Source organism: Protopterus annectens, chromosome 8.part0 (genome assembly GCF_019279795.1).
Source record: "Protopterus annectens isolate FY-2018-M chromosome 8.part0, PAN1.0, whole genome shotgun sequence".
NCBI classification, from domain to species: domain Eukaryota; kingdom Metazoa; phylum Chordata; order Ceratodontiformes; family Protopteridae; genus Protopterus; species Protopterus annectens.
In genome coordinates, this window is record NC_056741.1 from 1,503,940,115 (window position 1) to 1,503,957,894 (window position 17,780).

The window sequence follows — 17,780 nt, forward strand, 5'->3', positions numbered from 1 at the left end:
AGGTACATATAATTCATTATATTTTTCTACAAGAATTTTGAACAGGTTATGTTGATGATTGCCTAGTACTTCCTACACAGTTGTGAATAATGTGCATGATAGCATCAGATCAGTCAGAAGAAAGATGACTGTGACAAAGAATCTATGAGGCATTAGGTTGTTATACAGTACAGGTGACAAAAATATATATAAACCAGTTATTACGTAAGCGTCTCAAACTGAGAGGAATAGTGGTGAATATTACTATCCTGCCTAACAGCAGACAACTAAAAATAGCTGAAGTAACAAAGAATATACATTGAAGTTAGTTGCATGAATTAGAGCAGACAGAACTGGTGAAAATCAAGGAATAAAGGTAGAAAGAAGAGATTAAAGTAGATAGGAATTGTAAGAATCTGAACTGCAGGTCAAGTGCAGGTCAAACGTTGGGAAGCTGCGCATAGTAATGGAAGGAAGTGAGGTCAGAAGGGAAAAGCATACAGGTGTTACATGGGGAGGGTAGACAGTTATAAAGTAGGTTTTCTAGCTTAATCACTTGTGGCAAAGGGAAAGTGTCTTCCTGCAACTGCTACTATAAAGTGTAGCACTGGGCCGATCTTAAGCCCTTTGGATAATCGGATCCACAATGCCATCCTTGTCATCTATGCAAATAGTTCCAAAATAAACCAATTTGAATTCACAGAATAATTTTACAATAGTATGCTTTATAAGATGCATATGACTCTAGCATGTCTAATTAAACTGCAGCCAACTCAATGTAGTATATTTAAATTATAGGTGCCACATGTATAGAAAACATGTTTTGACTATTAATACCTCTAATTTCTGACAGCACTTAATTCTCCTGTCTCTCCATGCATCATTTGGATTTCTGTGAAGATTTTCATTATTTCAGTTTGGTGTTTGTCTCAACATCTGTTACATCATATAAGAATTATTTGGCTGAAGTAAAGCAGTATGTAGGGGTTGGGCACCTACATCCAAGACAATTGCACATGGCTTGTGGCTACCATAACTGAATTGCAGGAACACACAATGCCTTGAAACTAGTTGCAAAGTGCCAAGTCAGTCTTTGTGAATGTGAGATGTTATGTGATCCTATCTTGCCTACATTCTGTACTGATGGGTTCGGAGCCGATCCTCAGCTCCAACTCGGCACTCTATACTATAGAACGACGTCTCTTATTGGCTGAGCTATCCTACATCCCAGGATGCACCACCACTGCTTCCCCAGATCTCGTTTGCCGCTTTACAGCAAAGACGTGGTCTCGGACTTGGCTGAGCTAAGTGTCTATTTCTTCACAAATTTCTGTCAGAAATTTTTGATTAACCCCCAAAAGCTGTTTTAACAGCTATCATTGTTGTGTGGCTGATTTTTGATTAAGTTTTGTGGTAAATTTGTATTTTATTTGAGGGAAGGATCCCGTTTAAGTTAGAGGGGCCTTGCCCTCGCGCGTGAGTTATATATATTTAGTGTGAGTCTTGCTGTAGTGTTTTAGTTGGTCAAGTATCCCGTTTTCAGTTAGAGGGGTCTTGTCCTTATTTGCCTTTTCTTGACAAGTTTTTGGAGAAAGTTTCTTTTTTGGTTGTAGTGTTTGGGAGTCAATATGTCGAAAGAGCACAGACCATCTGGGTTCAAGAAGTGCTCTAAATGCAGTTACAAAATGTCCATAACGGACGATCACTCTTTATGTGTGTATTGTTTAGGCCCTAAACATCTTCAGGAGTCTTGCAGCGTTTGTCACGCTTTTTCCTCCCGGGTCCTCCAAGAGAGGAAAAACAAATTGATTTTAAAAGGGCTTATTAAACCTACTTTTGAGGAGGCTTTATCTTCTTCCTCTTCTCCCTCGAAGAAAAAGAAATCATCGGCTCCGACCAGCCCGTCGGAACCGGCCACAAAGAAATCTCGGCAGGCTTCTCCATCGGCTCCACGGACTTCGGAGCCGAGGGAGGAACGGTCTGCCTCGATGCCTCCAGCCTCGACTCCTCTGGCTTCGGAGCCGACGGCTAGATCTTCGAGAGGCGGGTCACCTTCATCAGCTCCACTGTCTTCGGAGCCGATGAGAGTTGCCCACTCAGACTCTTCCCCTTCGGCGCCGAAGTCCACTTCGGCACCGAGGGAAATTGCAATGGTTGTGGAGTCTCCCTCGGCACCGATACTTATCGAGATGATTTGGAGCCAGTCCCCCAGTCCTTCGGAACCGGTGGAGAAGTCGACTCGGACCCGTTCGATCTCTTCTCGGTCTTCGAGGATGTCGGATTCAGACATTGACAGGGTACTTCAAAGGCTGTTTCAGTCTCCAGTCTTCCAAAAGTTAGTTTCGGCTCCAGCCCAGTTGGCTCCGGAGCCGTTTGCCCACCCTGTGGTCTTGGTTCCTCCTCCAACAGCCTCGGCACCATTGGAGTCGGTGCTGGTGGAGCCAATGGAGGCTTTCGGGTCGGCTCCGACCCTTACTCCAACCCCGACCTTCGGGTCAGAGTTCGGTGCACAGACCTCCTCGGTCGGCCCCGGGGGTGACGCTTCGGGACCGATATTTTCGGTTCCAAGACTCCCTCTCAGTGCGTTGGCTGCAGGAGTGCCATCTACTGTTATGGCCTCGGGGATCGGACCTTCCTAGGACTCTGGGGGTCCGGCCTTCAGGGTCATGAGGAGTGCTTTGGCCAAATCTTCTTTGGCCACCTCCACCGTTTCACCGTCACCTTCCCTTGGCATGGAGACTGGTTCCTTTGTAGTCCCCCTGTCTCAAGACAGTGGAGCCCTGGGGCCTGAGGTCACCCCCATTGGGGTTTCCCCCCTTCCTGAAGGTCCCTCCAAAGCGTCTTCGGAGGAACCTCCAAGGAAGAGACAGTGCAAGAGGAAGCACGTCGACTCCCCTGATGAGTCTCTCACCTCGGACACTGACCTCAATGATGCGGAGGGGTCCCCCAAGTCATCCTCAGATGATGTCTCCTTTGTGGACATCTTGGAAATCCTGAAGCAACGAGGCGACTGGCAGTCCAAACCCCCTTCCGCTGAGGAGTCGGTATTCCTCAAGGCCTTCGGGGCTCAGCCCTCCGCCTCCTGGGTGTCTCCGCCCTTCGATGAGCTTCTGATTTGATCTCTCGAAGGGCGTGGGAGCACCCGGATTCTGTGGAACCGGTGCCAGCTCGCCCGAATAAATTTCTTTCGGTCCCCCCTGAAAAGGAATTCCTCTCCAAAGGTGTGGCCGTAGATGCCCTGGTGGTGGCATCTGCTACCCAGCAAGATGTGGCAGAGGCTTCGACATCCATCCATCCTCCAAATAAAGAGTCCAGGAGCATGGATCGGTACGGGAGCACACCCTTACTTCAGCAGCCTTTACTTTAAGGTCTCTGAATTATCTGACGCACTTTACCAGACTTCAGAGGGATCTGGTCAAGGAACTTTCAGATACCCTCTCTGGTAACCTACCCAGATGGTTAGCTCTCAGTTGGCTACTCTATCATCGATATCGAACTCGTCCATGAGGCTCATTTTGTATGCAGCTGAGGGGGCGAGTAGAGCGGTGGGTACAGGTGTTGCTCTACGGGGACAAGCCTAGCTCCGCCTGTGTCATTTTGCGGAGGCCTTCAAGTCTTCCTTTGCCGACGCTCCCTTTGATGGGTCCTCTTTGTTTGGACCCAAGGTAAAGGACACCTTGACCCACTGTGAACAAGAGGGTAAGACTTTGACTGCCGTAGGGGCACGGTTTTCCACTCCCTTCCAGCCTTATCCCAAGGCTAGAAGAGGGGGTAAAATGTGGTTCCATAAATCTCAAAAGACTTACCCCTCACAGCAGGACGATTCCCCTTCTAGAGGCAGAGGAGGGGGAAATTTTTCAGGAAGACACCATCCCAGAGGCGGCAGAGGCCCCCGCAACACTGGAGACCGTGAGTCCTTTTGTGGCTCCTCAACCTTCCAGCATCCCTGAAGGATTGCCTGACTGCGCAGCTCTGGAGCCAGTCGGGGGTCGTTTTTCGAGGCACCTAAAGGCCTGGGAGAATATCACTCAGGACCGATGGGTGCTCCGAATCATCGCCGGAGGTTACGTCATCCCCTTTTCACAATCCCCCCCACCATCCAGAAAAATCCCGGACCCACCACCCAGTCAACGGGATCTTGCAGCCATCGAAATCACAAAGCTGCTTCAAAAAGGAGTCATCCAACCGGTCCCCGTAGGCCAGACCGGATTAGGGACTTACTCAAAATTCTTTTTGGTGCCAAAAAAGACCGGGGACCTGAGGCCCATTTTGGATCTCAGCAAGCTAAATCGATCAGTCAAGAAGTCCAAGTTCCAGATGGTCACCTTGCAATCCATTCTCCCGCTGCTGGAGAAAGGTATTTGGATGTGCTCCATAGATCTCAAGGACGCCTATTATCACATCCTGATAGATCAGGTGTCCAGGAGACATTTGCACTTCAGCCTGGGAGACAGTCATTTCCAGTTCCGTGTACTGCCCTTTGGTCTTACCACAGCCCCCAGGGTGTTCACCAAATGTTTGGCGGTGGTGACTGCTCACCTGAGGAGTCTAGGATTCCAGGTGTTTCCATATCTAGACGACTGGCTCCTAACTGCCACCACCAGGCATCTACTCTTACAGAACCTAGCAGCCACTATATCTCTAGGCAACTCCCTAGGAATCACCTTCAATTGGGCAAAGTCTGTGTTGCTGCCATCGCAGCGCATACGGTTTATCGGAGTAGAGATAGATTCAAAGTAAATGCAGGTCTATCTTCCTACAGAGAGGATAGAAACATTACAGTCTCAAGTTCGAGCCTTGCTTCTCAAACGCCGAGCCGCAGCCAGGATGGTCCTACAACTGTTAGGTTCCATGTCGGCCACCGTTCTCCTAGTCCCCTTGGCAAGATTACATATGAGGATTCTCCAGTGGCTCCTGTCAGTCCAGTGGTCTTATCAGGATCTCCCTCTCAGTCACCTCATTCTGATCATCACGGAGATGTGCAAGCAGGACCTTTGTTGGTGGCTTCTTTCCTCCAACCTGGATCAGGGGCGACCCTTCATTCCACCACCTCCAGTGGCCACATTGACTACGGACGCCTCCCAGATTGGGTGGGGGGGACATTACCTGGGCAGGTCAGTCCAAGGCAATTGGCATTCCGACGAGAGTCTCCTCCATATCAACATACTGGAAATGAGGACGGTGCTTCTATCTCTGCAAGCGCTACACGATTACCTCCCTCCGGGCGTGATTGCCATTCAGTCCGACAACATGTCAGTAGTCTGGTACCTGAACAAGCAGGGAGGGACCAGATCCTACCCCCTTTGCAGAGAGGCCATGAAAGTATGGGACTGGGCGGTTGCAACCAAATGTTTTCTGGTAGCGACACATATTCCTGGGAGATCCAATGTAATAGCCGACAGACTGAGCAGAACTATTCTCTCCCCTCACGAGTGGTCTCTGAACGACACAGTGGCAACTCAGATTTTCAGAAGATGGGGAACTCCTTGTTGTGACCTTTTTGCAACCCCACTCAATGCGAAATGCCAGCAGTTCTTCTCTCTCACCCCAGTTCCGGGGGAGATTCCCAAGGACGCCCTAGTCCAAGCTTGGCCCACCGGCCTGCTATACGCCTTTCCACCGGTTCCCCTTCTTCCCAAGGTGATCCAAAAGGCGATTCACTTGGGGAGCAAGATGATTTTAGTTGCCCCATACTGGCCCCGTCAAGTCTGGTTTCCCTTTCTTCGGAAATATGCACTGGACGGTCCATGGTTCCTGGATCAGGTTCTGGACCTCTTGATCCATCAGTCGGGACAACATCATCAGTCCCTTCACTCGTTGTGGTTAACAGCTTGGCTCCTCCTCTTCCGACCATAGTCAGGAACCATGCTTTGGACCCGGAAGTCATACATATCTTGTCCTCGGCCCACAAGACTTCTACTAAAAAAATGTATAACAGCAAATGGAAGAGATTTGCTATTTGGGCCCAACTCCGGGGATTAGATCCCATAACTGTCCCGGTGTGAGAGGTTCTGAAGTTTTTAGCTTCTCTATTCAATCAAGGTTCTTCGGTCTCTACCATCAAGGTTCAATTGGCAGCTATTTCCAATTTTCATGAAACTATAGACCCACCTTTGATGAGCAACAAGTTGTGTAAAGCCTTTATGAAAGGTGCTGGGCTGTTACAACCTCCAATTTCTCATCCCGCTCCACCGTGGGATCTTAATGTGGTGTTAGGTGCTTTGACCTCTTCCCCCTTCGAACTGGCAGCAACTTGTGACTTGAAATTTCTTTCTTGGAAAACTGCTTTTTTGGTTGCACTTACATCAGCCAGAAGAGTTTCAGAACTTCAAGCCCTATGTGTCAAACCACTGTACCTAGTTTTTCACAAGAATAGAGTATCCCTCAGGCCTAATCCATCCTTTGTTCCTAAGGTTTGTTCTAGTTTTTGTCTGCAACAGTCATTGGAACTTCCAGTTTTCTTCCCAAAGTACTCAAACAGAGCAGAATACATCTTCCACACATTGGATGTTCACAGGCAATTGCGCTTCTATTTAGATAGGACGCACCAAACACGGAAAACAGATCAGTTGTTTGTGTCCTTTTCGGACAATAAATTGGGCAAAGCCGTCACGAAGGTGACTAATGCCAAGTGGATCAGAGACTGTATCAGTCATACTTACTTCCTTTCTAATAAAGAACTTACAACCACAGTGAAAGCTCATTCTACAAGGGCTATGGCTACTTCAACAGCCTTTCATTCTAAGCTTGCCATTAGTGACATTTGTGCTGCGGCAACATGGTCTTCTCCTCACACCTTCATTTCTCATTACAAATTGGACGTGGCATCTCGGGGGCGAGCTTCCTTCAGTTCCACAGTTCTCAGGAGTGTTTTCCAGTGAGCAACCCAGGAATCAGGTGCTAGGGACGCTGTCCCATCAGTACAGAATGTAGGCGAGATAGGATCACATAACATCTTTTAGTTATGTACTTACCATAACTTTAGATGTTTGGGATCCATCTCGCCTACATTCCTAATAACCCACCCTCCTTCCCCCTGCCTTGGAGATCAGAAGAGACCGGACAGTTCGAGTTTAGCCGTTTCATCTTGAAACACCTGGCAATATTATATCAACAGTCTATGTGTGTGTGCATGTGTGCGGACAAACAAGATCTGGGGAAGCAGTGGTGGTGCATCCTGGGATGTAGGATAGCTCAGCCAATAAGAGACTTCATTCTATAGTATAGCGTGCCGAGTCGGAGCCGAGGATTGGCTCCGAACCTATCAGTACAGAATGTAGGCGAGATGGATCCCAAACATCTAAAGTTATGGTAAGTACATAACTAAAAGTTATGTGCCACAAGACAGAAAAGTTGTCCATCTCTATACTTCTGAGCTTAAATAAAATCAACTTAATTGCCTATTGTTTCAAGCATAACCTTCTTAAGTAGATTACAATTATATTTAGAAAATGATCCCAAACAAATTTTGAAATGATAACTGAAAGAGATAAAGCAATGCTCCTAACAGAGACTTTCAAGAAAAGAAAAAGAGAAAATTGCTGTACTCCTGCAGCAAATAAATGAAGATATGACAACAAAAAATGTTTGTTTCTCAGATATAATCCTGTTATGACCCAAAGGCTATTCTAGTTTGAAGAAGTGTTGGTTATTAAAAATTTATTTCCAGCATAGCAAATCTTGTAAGGCTATTTTATGGAATAATAAATTAGAAAAAAATTGCAAACCCCATTGAGTGAACAATTTTCTTTTCAGCTTTGAATACAGTTACTTGATGTTGCTTTCTTTAGGTCGACTACATTAAGCTCTGTAATGATTAAAATCCAAATCAGTTTCAACTTAAACAACTTCTAGTTAATTGTGTTATAAGCTGAAGGCAGTATAGAAGTACAGAAATGATTTGGAACATTGTTCTTCTGAAAGCACTTGTTACGCAGGTATGGATGTGATAGATTATCATACATTTGTAAGCAAAACAACTCAGTAAACTCTGCCATGTATAGCCTGCAACACAGTAATAAAATGGCATTTGAAAATGAAGCAGTAAAAACATAAACTCTTTAAGATATTAGGTTTTAAGACATTCACCTTGTCAACACTTATACTTATTAGTAATGCACAGAAGGGTTTACCATAGTGATCCTTCTCTAAATGATGTGCTTGTGACAGTATTGGGGTGTAGCAAGGTAGAGTGAGTGTGAGATTAGGTTAGTATACTTCAAAATGGCTACCACGTAACCTCATCTTCCAGTTTCAGTGAGACTACTCCAGAGATAAGTCACAGGTGTTCATACATGTAAGAAAAAGCAAATAAAGAAATGCTGTGCTGGTTCACTAACAAAAAACATGAAGACACTGGAACACTGACATGATGTAATACCTTTTATTGGACCAACACAGGTTTTGCAATTCCTCAAGCATTTGAGTTGGCATGAACCCTTCGTCAGGAGCTATTAAGTTGCTGATGTTAAATACAGTGCTTAAATATCCAATTGTGCATCATTTATTTCCAACTGGCTAAAAATGAAATCTTAAAAACTACTTGTGTGAAAAAAATGCAGCTTATTCTATACCACAGAGAGAAGCTGTGTGTGTGTGTGTGTGTGTGTGTGTGTGTGTGTGTGTGTGTGTGTGTGTGTGTGTGTGTGTGTGTGTGTGTGTGTGTGTGTGTGTGTGTGTGTGTGTGTGTGTGTGTGTGTGTGTGTGTGTGTGTGTGTGTGTGTGTGTGTGTGTGCGTGCGTGTGAGCGTGTGTGCGTGTGTTTCTGTGTGTGTCTGTGTGCGTGTGTGTGTGAGACAGAGAGAGAGAGACAGACAGAGAGACTAAAACTAGAACAGAGTCACAACAAGCTTTAAAAATCAAAGTTTGGCATGTTACATTAGAGTTAGTGTTCATTTAGATAACACTCAGAGACACTGGTCGTTCATTTAATCAGATAATAAAACTCAGAAAAAAGATGGGTAGGGAGATTAGTTAAATCCAGAGAAGAAAAATAAGAAATTATAATCTATAAATTGTTAGTCTGTCTAAGCAATCAATATTTGTAAGATAGAGGTTTTGGTTAACAGAAATATGAAATAATAATGATGCCTGTGATGCCTCAGCACTGGCCAGTAATCAAGGAGCCTCAATCCTCACTGCTGGCAGCAGTGGGGAATGTACACACTGGGAGGATGACAAGTACATACACAGTAAAGTGCAATTTCCCTTAAGAGCATGCAGAGATCACAGTCAGTCTGGGGCTGGTTTCTCCTTCTTTCTCCAGATCTCCAATAAGACTCCACACTGGCACAGCTATAGAGTTGAGATCTCAGCTGACTGGCCAAGCTAAAACGTCCAGCACCCTTTCTGTCCAACCAGTGCTTTGTGCCCCTGCCCAAGTAGCTGACACACACACACTTTGAGATTTGATATATATACAAACACATACACACACACCTGGGGAAGGCTGGCACAGATTTACTCGCTATGCTCCCTTCTGCCCAGACTATAAGGTAGTTCCAGCTGCCACCACCCACTACTTATCTGCTACTTCAGTCCCTTAACAAAGGAGTGTTCAATCCTACTGTGAAATGTTACTATTAATCCAAATGGTAGTCTGATCAAGAGCAAGGCTATTTAGGAGTGGCCTGTACAGTGTCACCAAATATATATGCAAGTGCTCTCAGAGGCTAAATATGTCTCACAAATATTAGCCACAAAGATAGGTTTAAATATATTTAATAATAAATAATAAAAGAACAAGAAAATACTCAGTAAATCAACACGGTAACTTCAGAGTTCAAAATCACAGGAATATGTAAAACAACTTTGCAGGACAGTCTCAAATAAATACAGAAAACATATAAACTAATATTTACTATATTCCTAGCTATATCTAAAATAAATTACTGTACCCTAGTTAAATTACTTACAGCAAGGCAAGTGTAGAAGGTGGTGATGAGTGGAGTTTTCCAGGTCAAAAACAAAATACAAAATGCCCATTCTCTCTCTGAGAGAGTTCTTAAATTAATATCAAATATTACTGCTGGGTTAGCTTGGATTACATCATTTTTTGTCACCTAACTTCAGTTTCCAAGCTAAAACCATTTTGTCAGAAACTAACAAAATTTAACATCTCTGTGTGAAAAATACATATCTCTCAGATGTTTGCTCAGATCTGTGCAACTGCTAGGAATTCATAATGCAACAAGACACTTCTGCATCTCAGACCTAGTAATTACTTATCTTCCAAGACAATACAAAAACTTCTAGCTCTAGACATTGTATCTGCTACACTGAAACTGAGAGATAACTTTTATAGCACAATCGTAAAGCAATTTAATTTCAACTTATTTTATTGATTTTTTAAAAGATAACTCTGTATGTTCTAGTTTCTACTGTTAAAACATATACATTTGCACAGGTATATAGTTTATATACATTTCTGTTCTAAGCCAGCAGAGCATGCTTTGGTTACATTTTAGCTCAGTACATAACATACCCTGTTCAACACACACTTCTGTACCAGTAGTTTAATATACACATAACATATAGTTCTAAGATAAGCATATGGATCATGTTGACATTCACAAATAACATATGATTATTTACAAAATTCCAGATAGTTGGGCTGGCAGTATTTCCTTTGTATTACAATGCCCAGTTCACAATGATGTGAAATGTAGGGACTACTAACAGAATAAGATACAGGTTAGAATCTATGCATATTGCATGCAGATAATATACTACATAGACTGTGCTTTAATTAACTGAGGAAAAGAGAGAGAAAAAGGAGAGAGAGAGAGAGAGAGAGAATGGTGTTGCTGTGTTAGGCTAAGGTTCTGAAAACAGCATAATTGGATAAAATGTTGTTATTTTATTTATTTATTTATTTTATTTATTGCATTTGTTTACCAGGAAAGTCCACTGGGCCTGAAATTAGTCAATTTTCAGTGGAGGCCCAGGGAGAAAAGCTCCACATTTATTTACATACAAGGAAATTCAATACAACAATACAGAGTATATAAAACAGTAGTAGTACATTAAAATAAAATAATAACCACATAAATAATTTGATGATAACATGGAATACATTTGATAACAACAGTGAAAAATTGTTTTACGATCATGGTTTGAATGTAGGAATAGAAAAAGTGTAAATATATAAGTAATTTATTAGCAGTGCGAAGAAATTAACTTAAAGGGTAAAATGAAGGTGGCAGAAGGCCTAAGGTAGGGATAACGCAGGCTAAAGTGACAGCAGAAAGATTAAGTGTGGTAGAGAGAAGGGGAAGATAGACTAGTGATTGAGTGAAGAAGAATAAGGATTCTGAGAGGCAGTCAGCTTTTGGGGTTGACTGTTGGGGTAGTATTACTGATAGTCCTAAGAGAAGGAGGGATATTATACCATGACCCCCCCAAAACGTGCACGCTGATTGGCCAGCGTGCACATTGTAAATCGAGTTATACTAATGGAAAAAGGTCCGGTCGCCCGGACTTTTTTCCATTAGTATAACTCTACTTTTAAAACACTGTCACGCTATGTTAAATGGGTTTAACATAGCGAGACAGCTTTAAAATAAGCAACGGAGATCTTCGTTGCTTATTTTAGCTGTCTCGCCATGCTAAACCCATTTAACATAGCAGACAGGTTTAAGCAAAACGGAGAAAGCAAGATCTCCGTTGCTTTTTATTTTGCTATGTTAAATGGGTTTAACATAGCGAGACAGTTTTAAAATAAGCAACGGACATCTCCGTTGCTTATTTTAAAACTGTCTCGCTATGTTAAACCCATTTAACATAGTGAAAACAGTAAAAAATATAGCAACGGAGATCTTGCTTTCTCCATTGCTTTTGCCCACAGCTCTGATGTACTGCGCAGACGCGTAGGACATCAGAACTGCCGCGAATGCCAGACATCTGTGGAAGGGCAGTAAACAGGCATTATACTATGCCATTATTTAAGAAAAGTAATAGTTTCTTTTCTTAAATAATGTCATGGTATAATAGCAATAACCCACTTCTGGGTGTGGGTAATGCTGTATTTACCCACGGTTGGCTTTGTTTGGTCCCTCGGGCTTCGCCCTCGGGACCAAACCATGCCAACTGTGGGTAAATCCAGCATTACCCACACCCAGGCATGGGTTATTGCTATATTATTCCATAGCTTGGAAAGAGTAAAAGAATACAGCATTTGGCCGGCTGAGAGCTTAGGTTTATGAGCATTGACTAGCATTTTGTTTTCAGACCTAAGTTGTCAATTAGGATTGTACATGGTCAGAATGGAGGAGAGGAATGGCAGGCTGCTGGGTAGTAGATGAGTTTATGGGCAGTAGCTAGTTGTAGATATGTGAGGTGGAGGGGGAATTCAAGCCAATTTTTTTGATGCAGAGAGGAACAGTGGTGGGTGGAGAATTTAGCATTTGTAACAAATTTGGCAACTTTGTTGTAGCATGAGTCAAGTTTAGTTTTTAGGGAGGACTGAATATTGGTGAGGATGGGGCCACCATATAAAAGAGTTGGAAGCATGGATGGTAAGGCGAGAGCCTTTTTAGCAGAGAAGGTGAGAAAGTAGTTTTGCCTATAAAGGACTTCTAGCTTTTGATAGGGTTTTTTGATGTTACTAAAAAGATGAAGGTCAAAGGTTAATTTATCATCAATGATGACACCAAGCAATATGGTACTAAGGACAACTTCAATAATATTATTATTTTGAGAAAGAACACAGAATTCAGACTTGTCAATCCGGTTGGATTTTTTTGGGTAAATATTAAGAGTTTAGTTTTGTTGGTGTTGAGGGCAAGATGGTTCTGTAACATCAAGGTTTCAGTTAACGTGAATGCTTCTTGGGTTAGTTGCTGTAGTACAGAGGCAGATTTAAAAGAGCAAATAATAGTAGAATCATCTGCCTATTGGATAACAGTATTGTGGGGAAGAGTAGTGAGGAAGTCACTGATGAATATACTGAATAGAAGGGGACCGAGTATAAATCCCTGGGGTACTCCTGTATTACTATTGATGAAAGGAGAGGAGGAGTGCTGCCAAATAGTAGATTGTTGCCTGTTGCTGAGATAGTTAGAAAACCAGTGAAGGGTGGGGGCAGAGATGCCAAGCTTGGAGAGTTTAGTAAGCAGAAGGGAGTGGGAAACTGTGCTGAATGCTTTAGATAGATCAAGAAAGAGTGCAGAGACTAAGCAGCCATCATCACAAGCTCTGTTTACTGTGTCCTGGAAGGAAATGAGAGCAGTATTAATGCTACGTCCTGGCCTAAAGCCATGTTGAGTGGAGGAAAGGAGTTGGTGTTTAACCAGGTGACTAAGGAGCTGAGTGTGAATGCACTTCTCTAGTATTTTTGAGATGGGGGAAAGAATGGTGATAGGTCAGAAGTTTAGGATGTCAGAGTTGTTGCCACCTTTGTGAAGTGGGAGAACATATGCTTTTTTTTCCAGATGTTAGGTATGTATGATACCTGAATGGATCTATTGATGAGAATACCGATGGGGTAAGCTATGGAGGAGGTTGATAGTTGTAAGAATTCTGCAGGTAAGTTATCTGGGGTGCTAGTACATGGTTTTAGTTTATAAAGAAGTTTTTGTATGGTTTAGGTAGGTATGGGAGAGAGTGAGAAAGTGGGTATTGGGAGTAGATGGGGTATGTACTAGAGGTTGTAGTGGGTCTGTGTTGATCGGTGGGAAGGTGGTAGTAAACTTAGCAATTGTGTCAATAAAATATGAGTTAAAGAGTGAGGCTAAGTCAGAGGGTGTTTTGCTGGGTTTGGGGATGGATTATGGTTAGTTACTAGATGGAGTAGGAAGTTGACTGCAACCCAAAATGTTTTGGTGTTTTATTTATGTTGATTTTGGAGGGTTTGGAAGTATTCCTTTTTGGTTTTGAGAACTAATCATTTAGCCTGATTGCGAAGTTGTTTATATTGCATGAGGTTAGAAGGAGTTTTATTTTTCAGCCAGGCTTTCCAGGGTTTGTCCCTAGAGGACATGATTTGTTTGTGGACTTGGCAAGCCAGGTAGCATGTTTTGTCTTGACTCTTTTTAGCCAGAGAGGGGCAAGACTATTTAGGATCTTAAGAAATGTGGAATTGAAGAATTCCACAGCTTCATTAATTGAAAGTCATTTTAGTGGACTCCAGTTAGTACTTTGCAAAATGTAATTTAAGGTATTTGGGGAGAAGTGGGGTACATCTTGTGTGTGTCTGTATTGATGTATGTTTGGTATAGTGGTGGGCTTACGCGTTGTGAATGCTGGAGATTGGTCACTTATACTATCTGGGAGTGTACCAAAGGAGGAGATTTTATTTGAGTCAGAAACCATGATCCAATCCAGGATTGAACCTTTGCTATTCTTATTGTTAGGTCTGGTAATTTCAGAAATTAGCTGAGTATAGATGTGAAGGTTGATGTCTGAAGAGAGGTAGTTATTGGAGCTATCTAACCAGTTAATACTAACGTCACCTAGGATGACTGTTTCATTTTTTATATTGTTGGTTGTTCAGGCAAGAATATCTTCGAGAATAGGAATATTGTTGCCTGGGGGTATGTATATGACTATGATGCAAAGGCTTTTACAGTCATTGAGTTTTAGGAAGGTAATAAGTAACTCTGCGGAGGAAAAAAAGGGGAACAGGCTTTGAATATGGAATCACTGTAAAGGTGCTTGGATATAATAAGGCAATGCCTCCGCCTTTTTGTGAAGTCTATCTGTTCTAAGCATGAATAGTTTGGGGGTAGAAATTCAGAATCCTTTATATATGGTTTTAGCCCGGTCTCAGTTATAGCTGTAAGGTCTGGTTTATTCAATTGTTTAATCTAATAGTCAGTGGTATGAACCTAGATATGAGTTTCATGAGACACTATGATACCTAACTTTTCATTTTCAGCAACTAACCATTGACATAAATAAGGCAGACTGAAAACTGTCTGAACATTAAGGCCTTACTGCCCGTTAAGTTTATGGTAACTACTATTCTGACCAGAATGTTGACTTATGTGAAAGTAACTATTCTCTCGTCATTAATAAAATACAGGTGCTAAAACATATACCCCAGAAATGTTACTGTTAATATTCTGAAATAGTCAGCAACTTGAATTCAGAGTAAATCCATCATAAATCATGAATTACCAGAAAAAAGTATTTATGTTCAGTATACCTTATTTATGTCAATGGTTAGTTGCTGAAAATGAAAAGTTAGGTATCATAGTGTCTCATGAAACCCATATCCAGGTTCATACCACTAACTATCAGATTGAACAATTGAATAAACAATCTCCATTGTTCTTTTTTTTCCAAATGAGGGTGGAAATGTCATTTAAGAACTTTGTCATTTCTGATAGAATGATCAGACTTGGAAAAGTGTGCTGATACTGGCTTGTCAGTCATTTTATTTGTAACTATGTGTCTATTGGCATTCATCCTAGTTCTAAGTAAGTGGTCTGTCTCTCCTATGTAACCTGCCACTGGACATTTCCTGCATTTGATTAGATAAACCACATTTTTGAAAATGCACGTAAATGAACCCTATACTTTGAAACTTTTGTTCTGTGAAATTGTTACATTGGAAGCTGTACAAATCATATGACATATTTTGCTTCTTTGATGGTTGCAGGATTTTGTGCCATTCTGGACTATGTTCTTCTCTGGTCTAAGTATGCTTTTGGCAAGAAGATTCTTTAGATTTGGTGGTTGTTTAAATTATAGCAGTTGGGAAAGCTTGAATAATGTCTTGCAACTTTCCATGCTTACTGAACATTGGTTCGAGGTCCATTATGATTTTGTACATTGGAACTTTGATGGAAACAGAATGTATAATCTATACTAGGTAGTCTTATAACAGCTCCTTCGTAAATAAAGCTGCATTGTCTACAGGCTCCACACTTCCTGGTCCCTTTATAAAAGTTTTAATTGTAAAACCTTGGGAGTTGTTTATTTGGCATTTTGACATTTTTGTTATTCATTTTATGTAGGAAAAACTGAGCAATCACTCCAAAAAAGGATTTATGAACATTGCTATGATCATACCTCTCAACCTGGAAACATCAAAAATCTGGACAAGGCCCATGAAAAATAGGTACAAATCTGTACTCTGATTAACATAACATTTGCATACATTATTACGTAACCCCACCCACTCCAATGGAATTGTGGGATATCAATTTTCAAACGCAAACTGAACAACAGACAACCAAAATATGGCACCAGGCCAGAGTCCCCCTGCAGACATTCCAATGCCCCATTAACTGGCTGTTTCACACCATTTGCCATAAACACTAATGTGTGCGTACTGCTTTACTTCTACAATGATTATTTGGATTTTATTTTGCACTCTGCCACAGGAAAGTGTGTTCTGTGAGAGGACCATTCCAACCATCCTGTCCTTGGTGCTCTTAAATCCGTTGGCTCTTGAGATACTTATCCCTTATGTTAATCTGACTTTATTTTCCACCCAGGACTACCATGACTAAGCCCAAGACTAGCCCTAGAAACAAAATCACACTGGTGACATCCCAAATTAAACAGGATGTACAACAGATGTACAACATAAGGGGAAAAATGGCAGAAATCAGCAGGCAACACAAGAACCTCGTACACCCCTGGAAGAATGAAGACAAAGAGATAAGTCAAAGGCCAAAGCAGCAACACCTTAACAGAAAAGATACACATTGAACACACAGCTAAAGTTCAGAAAATATGCCAACTTTTCTTTTCACAAAAGGACTCAAGGTGTGAAATGTGAATCAAAAAGTGTGGTGCAATTCAAGAATGCATGAGACAGATATAAAGCAATTTTACAACTTTACATCTTAGTAGAACATGGATTAAAATAAAACTTTAGTGGTCCATTTACGCTGAGAAGTTCTACAGTCTTGGAAATCTTACATAGATAAAATAGGATGGAACATCCTTCAGATTGCATAAAATAAACAGTATCAACTGTTAGTTTAGGCCAGTTTTGCATAAGTATCCCAGCTGTGGTGACAGGATTGCCTATAATGGTGAAGTGCTTACAAGAACTGAAAGATCATTGCCACTTATGTTAATAAAAGTAAAATCTATGCTGCCTGTAAACAATATGAAGCAGTGCATTGTTTATGGTGATGACCTTGCTGCACTAACTGCATAAGCATTAAAAAGCTTAAATTTTAGCATGTATAAAACTGTTCTCAAACTGCTAAAATCAAAAGGGCAGAGCAGATAATTTTTATGATTAGGGCCAAGTTCACAGTATCTTAGTCTTAATCATAAAAAATAAAACACTACATTATGCAATGACTAGAACAATTAATTCAATGTGTAAAAATGCCCATTTTCTCTCTCTTAAATCTTGCATACAAAGCAAAAGGCACAAAAAGCCCACGCACAAACTTCATGGGGGCTTCACCTTTATGGAGTCTGAGAAACAGACTCAGGCCTTGCTTCAGCCTACAAAAATGCAAATAAACTAAGTGCTCATGACAGCCCAGTCAGCCCCAGATAGATAAACACACTGCGCATCACAGATCCTCCAACAACAAAAAGACACCAAGTTCCTGAACAGCTGCATCATCACTTACACATTGCCTAAATTATTCAACTTTTCTAAACTTCTTTAAAACGTCTTTAAAGCTCAGTACGACTGAAACAAAGTAAAAAGAACTACTATCGTAAAACATCCAACAATGTCAATATGTATTAAAATTACAAGCAGTAGACAAACAAACCTGAAAAGACCACCCCCCAGCTACAATAGACCAAGATAATATTTATTAAAACTATTGCAGAATAGCAAAACTAAAAGTACTTACAGCAAAATGATTCTAAATCAGAGAA